Source organism: Mauremys mutica, chromosome 4 (assembly GCF_020497125.1).
Source record: "Mauremys mutica isolate MM-2020 ecotype Southern chromosome 4, ASM2049712v1, whole genome shotgun sequence".
NCBI classification, from domain to species: Eukaryota; Metazoa; Chordata; order Testudines; family Geoemydidae; genus Mauremys; species Mauremys mutica.
The window spans coordinates 70,471,469-70,485,368 of record NC_059075.1 but is presented as its reverse complement, the minus strand read 5'-3'; the positions used below and the strand labels follow the sequence as shown (position 1 = coordinate 70,485,368).

At 43.4% G+C, this 13,900-nt stretch overlaps 2 long non-coding RNA genes across 2 annotated transcripts in view; one reads left to right on the top strand and one right to left on the bottom strand.

The window, feature by feature from the left end:
- Nucleotides 1–12,832, top strand: part of LOC123367922 — a 41,797-nt gene extending 28,965 nt beyond the window's left edge. The window contains exons 2-3 of the long non-coding RNA XR_006578647.1: nt 8,688–8,735; nt 12,230–12,832. This is a non-coding gene — a long non-coding RNA (uncharacterized LOC123367922). The remainder of the gene's footprint in view (nt 1–8,687; nt 8,736–12,229) is intronic.
- LOC123367921 overlaps nt 1–13,900 on the bottom strand; it is a 99,043-nt gene that overhangs the window by 28,397 nt on the left and 56,746 nt on the right. The gene's annotated exons all lie outside the window — the stretch shown is intronic.

Sequence of the window (13,900 nt, the reverse complement as noted above, 5' to 3'; positions counted from 1 at the left end):
TCGCCTCACACAATCCTCGCTTCTACAAATCTCTCGTTATTAGGGTTACAGTTAGCCTGACTCTAACAGAGACTGTCATGCATTGAAATCCCCTTCAAATCCCTGTCAGTTCTTTCTCTACTTCCACAAACCCTATGCTGCACTGTCCTGAGGCACACCAATATATGTAGTTAAATTTCTTTGAAAACTTGTTTGTTTTTTGTTTTTTTTTATAAAGGTAGACCATTAAACAGAAGGCATGATGTACCTTTAACTTCAGGGGCACAGCTGTGCCACTATAATATATTCATCTACATAACAGTACTAGTCAAGACAGCAGCTCTTTAAGTGGGGAGAGGAAGGCCAGACAAGAGATACAGTTCCTGGCATATGGGGTCCTAATCCCTGTTTGAAGTGCATCTGAGCTACCACAGTAGAAATGGAGGCTTTATTGGGTAGGTTTTCTTGAGTCACGATGGTTCTGATTAATTTTTCTTTTGGTACACATGCATCTATACATTACAGATGTGGGTTATGTATTTGCTCGGGGCTGGACAAAGTAGGGATGTTAGAGAGATAAAGGTAATATACTGGATAACAGGAAGAAGTGGGATTCCTGGGAGTTTAAGAGGGGAAAGCAGGGAAAGTCATGAGGCCAAGCAGGAGGTATGAGGCATGGTAGGCAAGGCAGACCATAGCAGAGCAACAGAGCTGGCAGCAGGTGTGGTAAGCAGTTCTGCACTGCCAATAAGATAATTGTTAAATTAAGACTGGGAATGGTTGGGTCATTACACCAATTGAATCTATTTCCCTATGTTAAGTTCTCCTCACACCTTCTATGGGCCATCTTAATTATCACTTCAAAAAGTTTTTTTTCCTCCTGCTGACGATAGCTCATCTCAATTGATTAGACTCTGCCTGTTGGTATGCATACTTCCACCTTTTCATGTTCTCTGTATGTATAAATATCCCCTGTCTGTGTGTTCCATTCTATGCATCCGAAGAAGTGAGCTGCACCTCACGAAAGCTCATGCTAAAATAAATTTTAGTCTTTAAGGTGCCACAAGTACTCCTGTTCTTTTTGTTAAATTTAGCAAAATCTAAGGTGCACAGAATTAGGACCAATTCCTTCAGGAGTCACCTGGTGCTGTGAAGGCTTGCTCCCCTCTGTGTCTGCTGCAGACTGGATAATAGTAACAAGACGTGCCTTTATAGGTATGTGTCATTTAGAGCCTTTTCTGGTCCACTCAGGCAGAGGAGGCATTTGTAGATGGAGAGAATGACCCTAAGAACCAGAGTCAGCTCTACACTAAGCCTTATTCAGAATGAGATCTAAGCTACCAAAAAGGACTAGAAACTTTTTTTAAAGGACCATTTAAATTTTGCAGCAGCTGACTTGGCTATTGTAGAAGTGCTGCTGTATCATACTGCCACAAACCCAATCCCTGTTTTAGACATGAAGAGTGAGCAGTGTTTTGAAAAAATAGCACTTCTGGTATTAGAAACAGAGCAGGAGGGAGTAGGATACTCAAGGAACTGGGTGGGATTCCACAAGGTTCAGAACAACTGTCCTGCTACATGGTAAGATGTTTAGGAAGCATTTAGACTTAAACAAAATACTGAAACTTTTCTCTTAACTCTAAATTGGAAAAGGCTCAGTAACAAAGTGTGGATCTGACTGGTTATCTGGTTAGATTTCTAGCTAAAAACACGCCACTTTAAAAGTCTTTGGTAATCCGTAGTATTTTTACTATGTGTATTAACTGATCCAGAATCAGTCCTGTGTTGCACTGCTGAAATTTAAAGTACTGCTGCCATCTGCAGGGCCTCATCTTAATGTCATTTTCATGCTTTATTGCTGAGCTTGTTAAAAGCAGGAAACGCATCTGTAACTTATGCATCAGAAATCACAACGTGTCCAAGTCTGTAATGGCATTTGCAAATGTCCCATCCACATATAGACCCAATAGGACAAATTTATTCATGGTGTAACTCCACTGAAGTCAATGGAATACCATCAGGAATGAATTTGGCACAATATATGGCAATTTCACTAGAATCATAGACATGGAAGGCTGGAAGGGAGAGGTCATATAGTCCAGCCCCCTGCAATGAGACAGGACCGAGTAAACCTAGACTATCCTTGACAGGTGTTTGTCCAAACTGTACTTAAACCTCCAGTGATGGGGATTCCACAACTTCCCTTGAAAGCCTATTTCATACCTTAACTACCCTTGTAGTTAGTTTTCCTAATAGCTAACCTAAATCTCCCTTGCTTAAACTGATTACTTCTTATCCTACTTTAAATGGACATGAAGAATAATCTATCACAATTCTCTTTATAACAGCCCTTAGCAAAAGTGAAGACTGCTAGTGGGTCCCTCCTTAGCCTTCTTTCTCAAGACTAAACATGCTCCCCCTTTTTTTTTTTTTTAACATTTCCTCATGCATTTTTGTTGCTTTCCTGTGGATCCCCTCCAATTTGTCCACATCTTTCTTAAATTGTGGCACTCACAATTGGACACAGGACTCCAGCTGAGGCCTCACCAATACCTAACGAAGCAGAAAAATTACCTCCCATGTCTTACAGATGTAAGCAGCGTCAGGATGAGCCCCACCCTGACATCTGGTGGTAAATTATGGGGAGTGCGGAAAGTGTTGCATGGGTATTTCGGTTATTTGCATGGGCACTCCCACCCCACTTAGCATACCGCAAAGCAGCATGGGATGGTTATTTTCACAGCTGTGGGAGCCTCAATTTCGTTGTTATTGGGGCAGGAGGAATGAAATGTTGTCACCCTGATTGGGTAAATGGGGAACTACAAAATTGTCTTGTGATGGGGGGGTTTCATTGTCAGCTGGATAGCGCTTGCTAGATGGGGCACATGGGTTCCAAAACCCATTGAAAAGAGAGGCTGGGGACAGAGATCTGTACTTGGTGGTGCAGGCTTCTTGTGTGAGCCAGAAGCACCAGTTCCACCTGTGCCTCTCTCCACTGTGGAATGTCAGAGTTAATTTTTGATTCCCTTAAGAATCTAAATGCAGGTTACTGAGCTGAATTCACTGGTACTGGGGCTCCCCTACTAAGAGCTGGAATCACTAAGAGCTGAAATCACTGAAGAGCTGGACTTGCTGAGCTGAGAGCACTGTGCTAATGAGTGGGGGAGCCTGAAGCCATACTGTGGAGCAAAGCAGCTGGCAGAGCAGAGTGGAGCAGTTTGTGCAGCCACTGGGTGAGTGGAGCCAAGCAGCTCGTGAGGATGGCTGGAGTGGCTCACAGGACAGCTGGTGGACCAGAGCAGCTGGCAGAGCGGAGCAGCCCACAGAGCAAGCGGAGCTGAGCTGTTTGCGGGGGATGGCTAGTGGAAGCAGAACCCCACGAAGAGGCAGGGCAGTTGGCCCCGAAACCACGTAAGGTGCCCTTTTCTACCCAGGCTGGGGAGGGGGACCTCTGCAGAGAGACTCTTGAGCTCTGGGGCTGCACTGACCTGGGACAGAGACTTTTGGATTGTGGGACTTTTGGGACTGTGGGTGATTTGGGGGTTGCTGGACTCAAGGGCCCCGAGAGAAGGACATGGCCCAATTTGCTGGAGTGGGTCTTTGCTCACGGTTTGACCTATGAACTCTAGCTGAGGTATTTTCCCAGTTTAATGCTTGTTGCTTGTCATGTAATTAAACCTTTTCTGCTATACCAAGACTCTGTGCTTGCGAGAGGGGAAGTATTGCCTCTTCGAGGCGCCCGGGGTGAGTGTAAGATTTTCCCAGGTCACTGGGTGGGGGCTTGAGCTGGTTTTGCATTATGTTGTGGGGAAAGGACCCCTGTGTATTGAACCCGGCCCTTGCTGCTATCGTTTCGGCCCGGCAGAAGGGTTACACATATACCCCATAATATTAGTCGTCTTGGCAACTGCATCACATTGTTGACTTGTATTCAATTTGTGATCCACTATAACCCCAGATCCTTTTCAGAATCATTCCCTTGAAGGTAAGGGCATTACGCAGAGACTTTACTGGATTAGGGCCAGACGACTTAGCACTTTGTAAAATCAGTCTGAAAATACATATTCCTGGACAGTATGGCATAGTCTGTGTGATCAGCACTACCATTCACCCTAGATAACAATTGCCTCTCGATAGTTTATGCACTTCCTGCTAGCATAATTCTAGTATTACAAAACAAGATCAAACTAGCCCAAAGTACATGTTTTATAAATCTGATCCAGAAACACATTTGTTTCTACTATACAATGAGAGATGTGATTGCTTCACAGCATGGGAACATCCTGCAGTCGCATTCAATACTGACCTTATAAATGCTCAGGTGCCTATATGCCAAACTTGTATTTTTATAAAGAATACATCAGATAATGAATAAAGTAGGAATTAATTCAGGATGGGGGAAGGAGAAGAATTGGATGTGGCATATAGGGTGCGTTTCATGGGGGCATGTAGGCCTGATATAAGAGTGTATGGGTCCACCCTGTGAATGAGGATACACATTGAGGATGCGTGGGACCAGATGTGATCACTATTGATTACTGTACAATCAGATGGGTCACACTGGCCCAAGACTGGAGCCAAAGGGAGTTGTGATCTTGTGAGGACTCAAGGAGTGATATGGGGCTGGATGGGTACATAAGGCACATGCAACAGAGAGGAAAAGGTGATAGAAACAGAGGAGAAAGAGGATGGTGGACACTTAAGGCTGGACAGTATGTTTTATGCATAAATGGAGCCCTGAAACAAGGTGTCAGGCTTTAGGACTCTAGGACAAAGTACAAACCTATTCTGTTGACTCATACAGGCCACCAGACCAGGTGGGTCTCATTAGCTACAACTCTGGAATATAAAAGGCTCGGCATTTCTGAAACAAAATAACTAAAGGAAGAAAAGGAAATCCTGACAGGAGAAGTCCTGGGACTACCCCACTCAGGAAGATTTGTTTGTCAGAGCTATTCTAGGGCTTTGTTACTGGAATTAAAAATAATGAAGTCAAATCCCAGGGTTTGAGAGTTTCAGGCATGACCCCACTATATATGTATTTTGTGAGTGGAGTGAAAGGTATGGAGATAAGTCACATTGCCTTTGTAGAGACAGAATTATTTTCATTCAATCTACATTCTTCAATTTTATCCTTTCCTGTCCTGTAAAATAAAAGGAATCTAGACAAATTAACTGGTGACTCTCCCTAGATACTGACTTATCTTTGGCATCTAACAGATTTATTTCTGTCTCAGAGTTCAGTTTCTGGTCATTTTGTCTCCTTTTATAATGATTTTGGCAGGTTTCTCTCTCCATTGTGTACACAGTGCAAAAGCATTCTCGCATCCGAGGAAATGAAATATTTAAGATGGATGGAAAAAGATTTTCCTTTAAATGAACTGATGCCAAGACTACAAAGCAATATCACTCCCAAATTTGTGTTATTCTGTAACTGTGTTTTGCCTCTTATTTTAAAGTAGTCTAATTTTATAAATAACAGCAATTTGTGACTGGCAGACTTTGTCGGTGAGTAGGATTTGAAAACAAACAGGATAAGAAATTGGTGTTAAAATATAATTTCCAGCTTTATATTTTTGAGATAGTCATTAGCCACTGTAGCTTTGAATTCTCTGAGTAAAACTGGAGTTACAGCAAATCTCAAACGTGTTCTGCTGATTTTAATAGGAATGAGGCAGGTAAAGCTCTTAAGTGATGTGAAATAAGCACAGCGGTCAGAGCCATCTCTAGCTATTCTGGATCCCTATGCAGCCCCGCCACTGGGGTGGGGCAAGGCTTCTGCGGGGAGGAGAGGCTGGCCCCAGGCCCCGCAGTAGGGCTGGGCTGGCTTGGGAGGCAGGGCGGAACCACCACCCCCAGCACTCACTGGGGGCGCAGCTGGGGACGGGTCGCTGCACTTCCCACCGTTGGTGAGTGCAGGCCCAGCCCTGCTGCAGTCCTCGGGGGCAGAAAGGGGTGGGGGCGGAGCAGGGTGGGGGCTTTGGGGAAGGGGTGGAGTCAGGGCGGAGTAGGGGTGGGAAGAGGTGGGGCTGGAGCCCTGGGGAAGAGGGAGGGTAGGGGCTGGAGCAGCACACAGCTGTGCAGGGCACCAGGAAATTTGGTGCCCCAAACTTCCTGGTGCCCTACGCAGCTGCATACGTTGCATATGGGTAAGGACAGCCCTGACAGTGGTGTTTTTGTGTCTTCATCCTAAAGGATGCCCAAGTGCTTTACAAACAGTGTTTTATCTTTTACCTGGGCCTCAAATACTGCAGACCCAATTTTGCTCCAACAATGAAATGTGGGCACGAGCCTGAGGGTACAATTATTTGTGCTTGCCACTGAACCCAGTTAGATGCCTACTTACTTGATTTCCAGGTGCAGACAGGTAGTTTGAGATTGCACTCAGAATAATGGAGGATGTTTCTAAAGAATTAGGCCTGTACATTGTATATATCCTGATCCTGCAGTCATTCTGTGTGCTCAACTCCTACTGGAAATGCTGCGAGCAGACAATGCTTGCCCCTCACTCATCTTGCTGGGGTTAACTCCACCCTATGGGCCAAGGAGGCCACGCCGCCTTGGCTCTGCTGGGCATGCTCCAGCTGGAAACCAGGTATAAAAGTGAGCAGCTCAGCTCAGTTGGCGCTGACTACCAAGGAGGGAGGATGCATGTTGCAGGCTCCTGCCCAAGAACTGCTTAAGCTCCAAACTGTGGAAACCAGAGGTGCCAGGACCCAGGCAGACATCCAAGCATCTGCAGTCACCCAAGGAAGGTTGGAACTGCTGGAAACTGCACAGGCCAAAATTGCCCAGAGATGCCTGGACCACTGCACTGGGTACACAGTAGGAAGTAATCCAGGGGACTAGCCATTGTGCCAGGTGGCATTAGCATGTTTTGGTCAGATCACTGCTGACTCAGTAACAAGCACAATTGCCACTGCCAGGGCCCTGGGCTGAGACCTGGTGGAATAAGGAGGATCCAGATCCCCCTACCCTGGCCACAACCTACACCTAGGTGACAGCCCACTTCCCCGACTGGCCACTACACCACACAGCACTGAGGGAGAGGGCAGCCATCTTGATTTTGGCCCCTTGGCCACACTATCTCGAGACTAAAGGTGATTGGGCACACTTAGCCATGTTGCTATAACAACCCTTAGCCCACTCCAAAAGTGAATGGGGCACACTTGCCCCAGTGACAGTGCCAATTAGAAATGATGACCATCACTGAAGTGCAACTAGCGCTCAGATGGATGGTGGTAGTGGTTTAACAGTGCATAATAGTTTACGGCAAATGGTGAACAATACTGGGGAATCTAGAGAGACAAAATGTAAGTATCCACATCCGAGTTTGGCAAGGATAGCAGAACTAACACCCTATTACAAAAAAAGTGAGACTCTTTAATGATCACATGCAATCAGGATCAGTTTTACATCTCATCTAAAAGATGTACAGGCTCTCACATTGAGCAGTACATTGCTCTGTAGACTCAGGTTGGGACATTAGTTCTGTCCTGACTCAAAGGGATGAGTGACCTCTATTGAGCAACTAAAACTATTTCCAGTAGGACCTTTGGGCTTCCTTGGAAGTTTCCCATCTAAATACTTTGTTTACCCTAATGTTCCCACTGTAAAAATTCTTTCTTGCGGGAGACATTTGGTCTTTGCTTTTATTCTTTAAACTAAAATAAAAGTAATCTAAGGCTCTAACGGTGTGTTTTACAGTGTGTGGAAAATAACATGGAGGGCTCTGGAAATTATTGAAAGAGGAAGGTTGAGTGTTGCAGGAGTCTGGGATTGGGGATACTAGTTCCCCTAAACTCCCCCAGCCCAGTGGCATCTAGCACAGTGACCCAGGCTTTTGCTTTGAAAGTCTGGTTAACTGAATGGGGAGGTTAGGGAAAATTAGAAACAGAGAAAGAGATGTGGAGTGGCTCTGGTACCCATAGTCCTACTATTTACCATGTTTTGAGCACTAGACACAACCAGTGAGACAGGGTTCTATTTTTCACTCCTTTCAGATTGACACTATGGAGGCAGAGTTAAGGGTGCTTCCCTGTCTTAACCATGCATTTTCATAACTATAGAGTATTTAGGGTTAGTTTAAATTTAATCTTAACTCAACTTTCTTGGATTTCTAATGCTTTGGGTTTTGTTATATTTATTAAATTGTAAGTCTAGCAAGGCTTTACTCTTAAGTAATTGATAAACATTTTCAGCCTGAACTCCAGATTAGCCATACTTTTGTTTGTTTCATTTAAATGTTTATTAAATTAATTGGGAGCCCAGGAAGCAGGATATTTTGTGGGGCTCCTAAGTTCCCCACAGCACTGGGAGCAACGATCTGTACAGGGCACAAGGTGTGAAGAAGCAGGGAATTTATGGGGGCTTAGGAGTACTGCATGGTTCCTAGCTTCTCAAATCCCTAGTATGCTCCAGCCTTCTCTACTATGTCAGGTTCCATACCTTGATTTCTGCTTCTCCTCCCAGCTGTGCCTCTCTGATCTACAGTCCACATAACCTGCTGTGGGTTTAGCAAGTCATTAGAGATACTAAGCTTAATGTGGACTCTCGTTAAGTTGCACACAGGGGTCAAGTGGTGCTGGACTGCTCCAGAACACCTTTCCAGCACTTTGACTATCTCTTTTTTATTATTATTATTATTATTAACTATCACTTACAGCAAGTCCTGGGAGTGCATTCTAGCATTTTTATTTTTTTTTAAGATCTGGAGCCTGGGTTCCACAACAGCTCCTGTGGACTTTAAATAACATGTAAGTATGTCTACCTGAACTACAGGAATCAAAGTATTGTTGCCCTTTGGCCCGAGCAGTTAGCCAGTGTTTGAGACCTTGTTAGGTTGTTTCCATTAGGAGGAGAAATTTATGATAGTCAGGTATTTCTTGGGTGCAGGCCTGTTTATTTACAAAGACTGTACACAAAGTTCTGTTTCCTTGAACACAATAGGAACTAACAATAGGAGGCAGTCTCCTTGTTCAAAAATCCAAGCCAGTCTTCCACTTAGTACTCTGCCCTAAAGACGCTTGCTCTCTTGGCTTTCTCCTATGGCCACCCTACCAGCTTCTATTGCTTTCTTCTGGCTTTCTATCTGCCTCTGTCAGATGCACAAAGCTCCACTAGTCAATGGCCTGGCCCTATGTTTGCTATCAGTCTCCAAGGAAACCCCTTGGTTTTTATTTAGGCCTTCCCATGCTGGTCTGTGCCTTGGGTGGTAGCTTGTATTGTTTCAGCTAAACAAAGGGGAATTTAATTGATCCCTCATTTAGCCTGGATGAAAGGTGGCTAGTACACCCACCAGCTTCAGCAAGGTCTGTGATTGCCCATAAAACAAAGACGTGATTGCTGGCAGCCACCAGCACCCTCCAGCATAACAATATGGAAAGACACCAAAGCTTGGGATATAGTGGGTCATATCATATGTTTTGGGGAAGCCAGGTGGGAGCTAAGGATCCAGGATTGCTGCAGGATCTGCTTGTATTAGATGCTCTGAAGGCACACTAAGCTTGGGGTACACGGGGAATTTCTGAAGATCTTAGGAACTTCATTGGGAGTCCAGCTGCCTGCACTGAGCTCTGTGGCAGCCAATAGCAGCAACCTCTCTTTTTTTCATTTGTATCTATATCTGTAAAAAACCATACATATATGGTTAGAACTATCTTAATTTGTATATATTAATATATAGTATTCATTTGGATAATATTCTGCAGCCTGTGAAAGGGTTCACAGATTACAATCACTACTAGAGCAGAGTTTTGTTTTCAAATCAGGCCCTACTTCTAACAATCACCTGTTTAAATTGCTGTGGCTATTGCTGAGTTGTCACTGACTTCCTACCAAGCTGGGAGAGAACTGTCAATTGGACGATAACAAGCAAAGCATGTCTCAACATAAGACTCCTTTAATCCTTGACATACCCCTTCATGGCTGCTTGCTGTTTAATGAGTCACTCCTAAGCATACAGTTAAATAGTTGTAAGAAGTTGAAACTCTTATTCCATCAGCTGTTATTTTGGCAGCAGAATTTTTTCAGGAGTTTAGCAGTGTATAGAATGCACACAGGTTCTCAGATATTTGTAAGGTTGATCTTAAAACATAAGCATTGCAAATGCCGTTCCGCATTTAGATTTAAAATTCATAGCTCCCCCATAACAATGGGATGAAAGAATGAGACACATCTTTGCCCTTCTTCCCTCTGAAAGCAGGACTGGAGGAGGAGTAGGTGACTCACTACTGGATCTCCAAACTCCAGCAGGTTGGAGTCTGGCAAATTGTAAAAAATGTTTGTATCTCTAACATTGATGCCAAAATGAAGGTGACCAGTTAGGATTAATATCCATGGGGGAGAATGTCTAGTAAACTAGTGAATAAATGAGATCTTCATTTATGAGAATAGTTTTATGCCTTTTTCTAAAGCCTTCCATCATTGAGAGCCTTGCAAGGTTTTTTTAACGTGGACTCATCCTCCCAACCCAAGATCACACAGTGAGTCAGTAACAGAATTAGAACACAAGAATTTGTGGCTCCCACACCTGTGCTCAGACTGCTGGAACACACCGTTTTCTAGAAGCCAAGGGAGCTAATATATAAAGTTCTGACACATACCTAACAAGTAGCAGACTATCCAAAGTAGAACCAAGCAGAAATTACAGAAGAGCATGTGGAAAAACTGAGGGATTGTGGTTGGTAGTGAATTTCTTTTCCTTAAATAAATGTAAAAAATGCTTCTGTGAAATCTTGAGGATTAGGTTATTACAATTTGAAATAATTCTTTCTTTGAAACCATTCTTCATTATCTGAGCAGTAATGTAAGCAGCAGCATGATGGCCACTAACTTCTAGTACATAGTTGTTCATGTTATTCCTGCAATGAAATACTGTTGAATTTATTTGCAGATTGCTGTCTGATTTTTACTTTAAACTATTAAAGAACTGCTCAGTTTTTAGATTTAGGAGTCCTATTGAGAAAGTAGTGTGATATCATATAATTAAAGACCATCTTAATGCATATATACAAAAGAGTCAAAATAACATTCCCTGGGCAATCTTATTTCTGGTATCTCCTAATTTTTAAGTGCTCAACTTTTCAAGCATAATAATGTTCTGTTAACATGGTTTTTGTGTATGTAATTTTATATAAATTGGCAAATAAGACTTCTTTATTCAACTTACATCCACTGTATACAGATTCTGTTATATTAATTTAACATTTTTTTTAAGTTGAGCAGTAAGCATCTCTCTTGCTGTCCGCAGAATTTGTCTAAAACTCATTGGGTTCCTATCCAAATTAAAGCATCATCCATTTTACAAATTCAAGAGTCAGGAGAACTTCACAACATTAAGCATTTTGTTTAAATAGCAGCCATAGTTCTGTACCTGACACTAAAGCTAGGTAGCGGAATTGACAGGAGCACAATGCTACCTGATTCAAGGTGTTCAAATGCTTTAGCCGTCTGCCTCTTGTCCACCAACTCCTAGATTACTCAACAGTTTCTGTTGATGATGTAAGTCACACATTTACTTCCAGTGGTTGGAGCTTCCCAAGGGAAAAGAGTTCTTTCCATGTTTTGGGTGTAGTACTGAGAAAGCAAGTCTATTTCAAGCAGGAATCACTTTCTTTTTCTTCTCAGGCAGGCTTTCTGACTCCAAGTCAATCTTTTCTGCAAATGCAACACTATGCCATAGGCTCAAAGTTTAAAACAGAAACTTTAAAACATTATTTTCAAATACAATTCACAACTTCTGTAGGCTGAAGTGTTTCCAATTTTGTGACCACTCACCACTTCTTCATTTAACCAGAATTTCTGCAGTTTTCTGTAAATGCAGTTGTTTACTCTAGGCCCAGGTGCAGCTTGATGGGGGGGGCTTGGGAGCTTCCCAATGGACAAACATTAACGTTCAAATATTTCCACATAACATAATTTTTCAGCAAACCTCAGTAGCAGCTTCCTGCAGCCACATCCCACAGGAAAAGCAAAACAAAACATAGGGTGGCTTTTGTCAACCTAGACCAAATGGGAACACAAACATACAGGGCAGCTTCTTGCAGTCAAAAGCTCAAACAAAAGCAGACAGTTCTTACCATGCTTTGAATTTCTGGGAACAGGATAGTCAGCTTGTATAAACAAGGTAGTTAATTCTTCAATTTTTTCTTATTTTCTGATTTCAAGAGCCTCTAGGACCAGACAGATAAGGGAGCATTTCTCCCTCTTCCTGGGGGCCCAGGATTACATATGTAACCCCCACTTGCAGTTTTCCAGGCTCCAGCTCCAGACTGAGGCTCTAGGAGGCCGTGCCAAAAGGACCACAGCTAAGATGGCTGCCACCGCCCTCTGACCCCATTTCGCAGCCTGCTTGGAGTCAGAGGTGGAGGCAGAGAAATCAGAAACCCTTGCTGAGGTCAACAGGCTGATCTGGATGAGCAGTTCACTGGAACATGGACAAGGCAGGGCTGAATGGCCACAGCCAAGAGAGAGTCTGATTCATACCCAGATAATTTAGTATAGTTTCACTTTGAGTTTGGAAGCCGGGCAAAAGAGTACAGTTCAGGGAGTTCTTGCACTGGTCTGAGACTCTAGCTTCATGGATCTGGGCACCCACTACTGCAGCGACCAGCATCCAGACAGCGAGAGATTCAACTCGACACAGGCTACTGAGTGCCAGCCAAGACCCCACCAGCATTCTAGACCAGAAGAACGAGCAAACCTGCTTGCAGTCAGAAGAGGGCTCTGTCTCATCCAAAAGTGAAGAAGTATGGTGATATTTTTGTTTAAGGTAGCTAATCCCACAGCATTGCAATGCTCCATCTCAGGACATGCCACTTTGGCTGAGCCATCTGCTTTGGGAATGTGCAATGGAGGGAGCAGGAGTTTGAGAGTGTTAGCAGGTGGGTATCTGGATTATTTATTAATGTTTATTACTTGTTAGTTAGCCTTAACCCTTTTCTTATCCAGATCTTGTTTTCCTGTTCCCAGTAAAGTCACCCATTTTGTTATGTCATTATATTTGGTGTGCCATTCCTTTGCTGAACTTTATTTTATTTACTTTATTGTCCCCTGTGTATTGGGTATTACATTTCTTGCCAGGTAGAAGTCTTATGGATTTTTCTCAAGAGATAGTGAGGAGTCACTTTGATTGGAGGCCAAAACCTACCCGCTCAATACCTGACCCATGTGAGGAGAGAGGAAAAGCTACTCCAGATATTGATAATAGCAAGCACCAGGGAGAAAAAAGGTAGGAGACTTAAGCCACAACTCAGGAGAGAGACTACACATGTACGTACAGGGAAGGACTCCATTTCTTTTTATAGTTTCCCTCCTTTGGAGGCACACTTATTAGTTCTCTCTCTCTCAGCAGCTGTAACAGTTCAATCCCCCAGAGAGCAAAAACCCAAAAAGTATCTGTGAAAGGGTTCATTCAACAGTGTATTATTTATACTGAGTTATATTTAAAGTTGTAAGGAAGAGCTAGGGAAGGAGAATGCAGCTTCAGAGTACACACTGCAGAGTTGTCCTCTACTTTCATTCTTCTAATTACCCTGATTTTAGAGCGTAGAGGCCTAGGCATTTTTACCTTGAAGCAATATTTTTGGTGGAGCTTTCTCTAGAGCTGGGAAAAAACACAGACTGAGTATTGGACTTCATTTAGGGTCATGGTGGGGAAGTGGGGCTTATACATTCTGCTATTTGTATCTTTGTACAGCATTATGTGGTGTGTGTTTGTACATAAGGCATCACAACAGTTACTCTTTGAAGAGAAGAAAACTGATGAGTATTAGTTGCTTTGGGAGTGAGAAACTGATTGGCTAAAACAGTAAGGCATGGTCTACACTGGGGGGGGAAGTGTTGATGTAAGATACGCAACTTCAGCTACAGGAATAGCGTAGCTGAAGTCGATGTATTCTATTTCGACTTGCCTCCCGTC